This window comes from Engystomops pustulosus, unplaced genomic scaffold (genome assembly GCF_040894005.1).
Source record: "Engystomops pustulosus unplaced genomic scaffold, aEngPut4.maternal MAT_SCAFFOLD_311, whole genome shotgun sequence".
In the NCBI taxonomy this organism is placed as follows: domain Eukaryota; kingdom Metazoa; phylum Chordata; class Amphibia; order Anura; family Leptodactylidae; genus Engystomops; species Engystomops pustulosus.
This window is the reverse complement of record NW_027285190.1, coordinates 72501-79364: the sequence shown is the minus strand read 5'-3', so window position 1 is coordinate 79364 and position 6864 is coordinate 72501. Positions and strand designations below refer to the sequence as shown.

Here is a 6864-nt window from a genome sequence, read left to right as displayed (position 1 = left end):
ACCATCGGGGACTTTGTAGATTTTGCCCAAAATCGCTCTCCGCAGAACAGAGCGTGAGGTCTCCGCGGCGGAGGCCGGAAAAGGTGCGAGGTGAGCGGCATGGTATGACTGGGCTCGTGCCGCTCACTGCTACCCGGAGCGTGGCGCCCTCCGGGTAAAAGGCTAGCCGGGGCGAGTAGGTGGGATGACGGGCGCATAAGCAACGCCGTCCCCGCCGTACAAGGTGCCGGTGGCCTGGCGAACCACCGGCGTAAGGCTAGCCAAGGGCGTACCGCGGGGCAGAGGGCGCATAAGCCACGCTCTCTCTCCATCCCACCAGCACAAGCGAAAAATTTTCAAAGTGTGGGAGAACCGGCTTCCCGACCGGTTGCACTCTGCCTCTCGCTGCCGCCGTCCTGGAAGCGTCCTCGGTCACTCGGAGTACGGCAGATTTAAGAGCTCCGGAATGGTGAAAAAGAACCGGAGAGAGGGCGACTCCGGCTTCTCTCTGCCGGGCGAGGACCACCGCAGGCGGCGGGGACGTCTGACAGGAGACGGCGCTGCGGGCAGGCTTTAAAAGTGCATGGGGTTTTGGCCTCGGAGAAAGTCGAAAAAATTATGCGGTCGGAGCTGTCTGCCCCGGCCGGGGAAGGCTCACCTCCGGCGGCTGCCAACCCCTGGCTTGCCCGCTGGATGGCCTTTCGGAGGCTGCTGAAAAAGAACTGTCAGGCGGGCACCTCTCGGAAGAACCGCAGACCAAAACGACCGGTAAAAATTTTGGGCGATCCGACCCGTAGTGCACCTTCGGCGGCAGAGAAAAGCAACAAAAATACCGGTCAGAGAAGGGGAGTTTTGGTCGACTCTGCCAGGTTTTTGCACTAAGTCAGATCCGTAATGCCAGCGGGACTGAGTCGCTCTTGCGTGCCGTGGTCCTGGAAGCCTGCTCGGACAGAGTGGTCCTTCGGGTCCCGCGGGAAGGGGCATTTCATGTTCCTCTGCGGGAGGTGATCCATTTTCTGCGGGAAATGGCGAGCCCCTTCGGCTACAAGAGTGTGTAGGTCCCGCTCAACAGTCTACGTCCTTAACCATCGGGGACTTTGTAGATTTTGGCAGAAATCGCCCCCCGCAGGTCCTAGCGGGAGGTCTCCGCGGCGGAGGCCGGAGAGGGCGCGAGGTGAGCGGCATGGTATGACTGGGTTCGTGCCGCTCACTGGTACCCGGAGCGTGGCGCCCTCCGGGTAAAAGGCTAGCCGGGGCGAGTAGGTTGGTTGACGGGCGCATAAGCCACGCCGTCCCCGCCGTACAAGGTGCCGGTGGCCTGGCGAACCACCGGCGTAAGGCCAGCCAGGGCGGACCGCGGGGCAGAGGGCGCATAAGCCACGCTCTCTCTCCATCCCACCAGAACAAGCGAAAAATTTTCAAAGTGTGGGAGAACCGGCGACCCGACCGGTGGCACTCTGCCTCTCGCTGCCGCCCTCCTGGAAGCGTCCTCGGTCACTCGGTGTCCGGCAGATTTCAGAGCTCCGGAATGGTGAAAAAGAACCGGAGAGGGGGCGACTCCGGCTTCTCTCTGCCGGGCGAGGACCACCGCAGGCGGCAAGGGACGTCTGACAGGAGACGGCGCTGCGGGCAGGCTTTAAAAGTGCATGGGGTTTTGGCCTCGGCGAAAGTCGAAAAAATTTTGCGGTCGGAGCCGTCTGCCCCGGCCGGGGAAGGCTCACCGCCGGCGGCTGCCAACCCCTGGCTTGCCCGCTGGATGGCCTTTCGGAGGCTGCTGAAAAAGAACTGTCAGGCGGGCACCTCTCGGAAGAACCGCAGACCAAAACGACCGGTAAAAATTTTGGGCGATCCGACCCTCAGTGCACCTTCGGCGGCAGAGAAAAGCATCAAAAATACCGGTCAAAGAAGCGAGGTTTTGGTCGACTCTGCCAGGTTTTTCCACAAAGTGTTGGCATCGTGCGGCGTCGCGCTTTGCCGTACCGTATCCCCAATGGAGCGGCGCCCGGCGGGGTAGGCTAGCCATGTGAGGTCGAGGGCGGGAGGACGGGACGTAAGCCAGGCCGTTCTCCACAAGAAATTCCGGACGCGGAGACCCCTTCTCCGCCCTACGGTCCCCAATGGGGTGGCGCCCGGCGGGTGAGGCTAGCCATGGGAGGACGGGACGTAAGCCAGGCCGTTCTCCACAAGAAATTCCGTACGCGGAGACCCCTTCTCCGCCCTACGGTCCCCAATGGGGTGGCGCCCGGCGGGTGAGGCTAGCCATGTGAGGTCGAGGGCGGGAGGACGGGACGTAAGCCAGGCCGTTCTCCACAAGTAAATTCCGGACGCGGAGACCCCTTCTCCGCCCTACGGTCCCCAATGGGGTGGCGCCCGGCGGGTGAGGCTAGCCGTGTGAGGTCGAGGGCGGGAGGACGGGACGTAAGCCAGGCCGTTCTCCACAAGTAAATTCCGGACGCGGAGACCCCTTCTCCGCCCTACGGTCCCCAATGGGGTGGCGCCCGGCGGGTGAGGCTAGCCATGTGAGGTCGAGGGCGGGAGGACGGGACGTAAGCCAGGCCGTTCTCCACAAGTAAATTCCGGACGCGGAGACCCCTTCTCCGCCCTACGGTCCCCAATGGGGTGGCTCCCGGCGGGTGAGGCTAGCCATGTGAGGTCGAGGGCGGGAGGACGGGACGCAAGCCAGGCCGTTCTCCACAAACTCCCAGCGGTAGAGTCTCGGCTCTCCGCTCTTTTGATCGATCTGACACAGCGCGATCCGGCGGGGCAGGGCACTTTGCTCGGTCAGGGGTATTGGCCCCGGCCGGTTTATGGTAAAGCGTTCCTTAGCCTCAGTCTTGGTCGCGCATCAATCCCCCGCTCCCCGTGAGCGGCTGTCGTCCTCTGCCTAAGGTTGTGTAGCGCGGTGCCAGTGTGGTCCTCGCACGGCCCCGCTCCTGCCACAGCGGTAGGACTCTCTGCTTCGGCTGAGGTTTGCTACGAAGCGTATGGAACGGGCGTACTCCACCGTACCGTGGGTGGGGGGCGGCGGCGGCGGCGGCAGCGTCCAGCGCGGAGCTCCGGCTCCCGCGGCAGCGCCTCGCCTAGTGTCCCTCGGGCAAGTCCAATCGCCCCCCGCCCGGTCGGAGAGCGCAGACACACCTCTGTGTCCACGGTTTATTTCCGCAGCACGAAAAGGGACGGCTCCCGCCTGCTCCTCGCGGCGGCGACGAGGCTTAGACCCACCGTGGCGTATCCGCGGTAGGTATGCTCGTCGGTCGGAGGAGCGGTTGCGGTCGAGTGGTCCCCAGTGTACCCTGTTAGCGCTGCCCGCCTACGCCTGAAGAGCTGCGGACCGAGAAAAAGGTTCGCTCCGCTGCTGACGGCGAAGCGCGCGGCACGCCGCGGAAGAGGAGAGGGAGCGGTCGCCCCCGGGGCGGCTCCCCTCCGAGTCCGGCAGAAGCAGAGATTGTAGCGGAGGGGGGGTTTCTAAATTCCCCGGGCGTGTTATCCCCAGCGGTAGCCTTTGAACTCTTCAACCGCAAGCACGATCGCACGTTCACAGCACCCGTCACTAGGAGCCGGGCCAGAGGCGGGCGGCAGACGAAACCGACATGAGCGCTTAAGGGTATTGCACCCCCGGCGCCCAGACCCTGGAAATTGAGTCTGCCCCCAAAGCCCACCCGCGTCCTCCTTGGCGCTCCCGGAGTACATGGTCGTAGATGGGCCATCGGTCGCTAATGCCAAACTGCGTCCCAGGGGTGCGTCCCCTCTGACCAACGGCAGACCCATCCCTCTCGCCAATCCGCGGATCCCCGCCAGGTCCCGAACAGGGCTCGTCCTTTAGCGTTTCAAATGCGCCCTCCCCGCCATACGAGGGGTTGAGGACCGTAGCCTTCCCTTACGAGAGGCACCAGGGGTGCGCCTGCTCGAGGGCCCGGCCGTGGGCGTAACGCTTGGGCCGCCCGGGGGAGTCGGTAGACCATGGGAGACCAACACTCGCACACGAACGTTGCCCGTGCTTTTGTGGAAGAGAGCTTCTTGCGAGGTTGTCGCTGCGGTGGCGCCCGGACAAACCCTATCCCTAAAACTTCTGGGGAATTGGCGTCTAAGCCTGCACCCTGCTCGGTATCCCTGCACCCACGAAGGGGGCCGTGGAAGGCTTGGGGTCGCGCCGGCGAAACCGACCGGATGCCCGGGGTACTGAACCCCCGGGGTCCCACCCTGGAAATTGAGCCGTCCGACCCCGCCACGTCTTCCTAGTGCTCTCCTTGGCTCCCCCGCCTGTGGGCATCGTTAGGGGCTGCGGTCATCAGCGCCGGCTAAGCTTCGGCAACACGGCCGACCCACCCCTTCGGCGCCTGGGGGTGCCTGGTCCCAGTCCGGGCCGTTCCGTAGGGGCGGCTATCCCTTACATGAGGGACTCGGTGCGTCCGCTCGGGCTGCGGGGCTCCGGCTCCGACAGCCGGGGAGCTGGTTTTGACCGCGGGCCTCCACGGGAACCGGCAGGGGCCGGACTAGGCGTCAAGCCGAAAATAACCCCGGCACCCTCTGCTTCCAAAGCGAGGGGACCTTTGGCCGAGCGGGGGCACCGGAAGCCGAACCGACCCCAACCCCTCTTCTTACCCCAGGGCTGGGCTGACCAATCCCCTGATCGGGTCTAAAATGGAAGAAGGGGATTCGAGGGAAGGGGCTGGCGGAAGGCAGTTGCCCGACGGAGTAGGCGAAGGCCAGGCCGTTTCCGAGTCCCGAGCAGAGGAGGGCGAACTCGGCTCTTCATCGACCGACGGCGAGGCGAGGGCGGTGGCTGCCGCGGGGAAGACTCCATTGCTCGTCAGCGCGCTAGGAGCGGGGCCGACTGGCTGCTCGGGGTATGGCATCCCCGGGGGCCCACCCTGAAAATCTTCGCTCCTCAGCCGCTGCAGGTTATAAGGTCCCGCCGCGCGTAAGCGCTCAACTCTCCGACCCACGGATGTCGAGCCCATGGTGAGCCGGCCGTTTCGTACGGGGAAAAGGGGTCCTCTGGCCCCACATCGATCGAGGGGGTTTAGATCCGCGGAGGCACGCACCGCGAGGCGAATCGCTGCTTTTCCCCAAGAGGTTAACCTTCAAACCACCGAGTAGGTTCGGGGCAGGGCCGACAGCCTGCACTGGGGAATTGCATCCCTGGTGGGGCGACCCTGGAAATCTCTGCCCCTTTCCACTCTTTCGGTTGGGCCTCTCGTCGGGGCGAGCGTAAGTCGGCAAGCAGACGTGGGAAGAGGCTTCTTACCGGTGACACTCCCTTCGTGAGAGAGGCAGGTACTCGCCCCGGACCCCGGTCCAAATCTGCGCGGGCTGGACGGTCTCGGCCCTAGCCGAAGGCCGCTCCCGCGAAGCCAGGGAGCCGAAAATAACCCCGACACCCTCCGCGACCTCGCGTGCTTCCAAAGCGAGGGGAACCTTTGGCCGAGCGGGGCACCCGAAGCCGAACCGACCCCAACCCCTCTTCTTACCCCAGGGCTGGGCTGACCAATCCCCTGATCGGGTCTAAAATGGAAGAAGGGGATTCGAGGGAAGGGGCTGGCGGAAGGCAGTTGCCCGACGGAGTAGGCGAAGGCCAGGCCGTTTCAAAATCCCGAGCAGAGGAAGGGCGAACGACGTTCTTCATCGACCGACGGCGAGGCTAGGGCGAGGGCGGTGGCTGCCGCGGGGAAGACTCCATTGCTTGCCAGCGTGCTAGGAGCGGGGCCGACAGGCTGCTCGGGGTATGGCATCCCCGGGGGCCCACCCTGGAAATCTTCGCTCCTCAGTCGCTGCAGGTTATAAGGTCCCGCCGCGCGTAAGCGCTCAACTCCCCGACCCACGGACGTCGAGCCCATGGTGAGCTGACAGTTTCGTACGGGGAAAAGGGGTCCTCTGGCCCCACATCGATCGAGGGGGTTTAGATCCGCGGAGGCACGCACCGCGAGGCGAATCGCTGCTTTTCCCCAAGAGGTTAACCTTCAAACCACCGAGTAGGTTCGGGGCAGGGCCGACTGTCTGCACTGGGGTATTGCATCCCTGGTGGGGCGACCCTGGAAATCTCTGCCCCTTTCCACTCTTTCGGTTGGGCCTCTCGTCGGGGCGAGCGTAAGTCGGCAAGCAGACGTGGGAAGAGGCTTCTTACCGGTGACACTCCCTTCGTGAGAGAGGCAGGTACTCGCCCCGCACCCCGGTCCAAATCTGCTCGGTCCGGCCGTCGTCGGCCCTAGCCGAAGGCCGCTCCCGCGAAGCCAGGCGATCCGAACCGAGGATCCGCGCGAGCCTTCTCCAAGCCCTCTGCCGGGCGCTGGTGTTGAAAGCGTAGCGGACCCTGTTCGCCGGAGCGATAGGAGCGGAGCACCGGTCCCGCAGGGTTGAAAGCTGGGTAGCAGCGCCGTAGCTTCCCTCCCAGCCTTCCCCCGGACCTGGCGCCCGATCCCCTCCGCTCCTCTGTGCGTTGGCGGGCGGCGCTGCATGGGTACGTCGCGACGGCTCCTATCGTCTCTCTCGCTTAACAGTGTGGAGAGGTGGTGGTGGAGCCGTCCGACACTCGAGGTGCTGAAGTTGAGCGTCCAATGCTTTCCTTCTATGCGCAGCCTACAGGAGCTGTCCGAGCTTCGGAGGTGCTGATGGAGGTGAGAGTCGAGCGCCACTTCTTGGCTGAACTGAGTGGGGAAAGCCAGCGACTGCGAGAGGGAGGGGAAGGGAAGGCTTTTTCGGGTCCTTGGAAGGGACCGAGAGCATCTTTCTTGCCCCCCTGCCCTAAGCTCCATCCAATGTTGTCTGCGAGGTCTTCTCCGGCGGCGGAGAAGCGCTGCGGTAGCAGCAGCAGCAACGAGCGTTCCCATTAGCTCACGGAGCCTGACTCCAAGAGTCTACCCCTCAGAGCTCGGCTACCTGGTTGAT

At 64.4% G+C, this 6864-nt stretch overlaps 1 non-coding gene across 1 annotated transcript in view; it reads left to right on the top strand.

The window, feature by feature from the left end:
- Nucleotides 1–6852: 6852 nt before the first annotated feature.
- The window catches only part of LOC140110760 (18S ribosomal RNA), a 1884-nt gene continuing 1872 nt past the window's right edge, over nucleotides 6853–6864 (top strand). Inside the window, exon 1 of the ribosomal RNA XR_011851579.1 lies at nucleotides 6853–6864. This exon is cut by the window's right edge and continues 1872 nt beyond it. This is a non-coding gene — a ribosomal RNA (18S ribosomal RNA).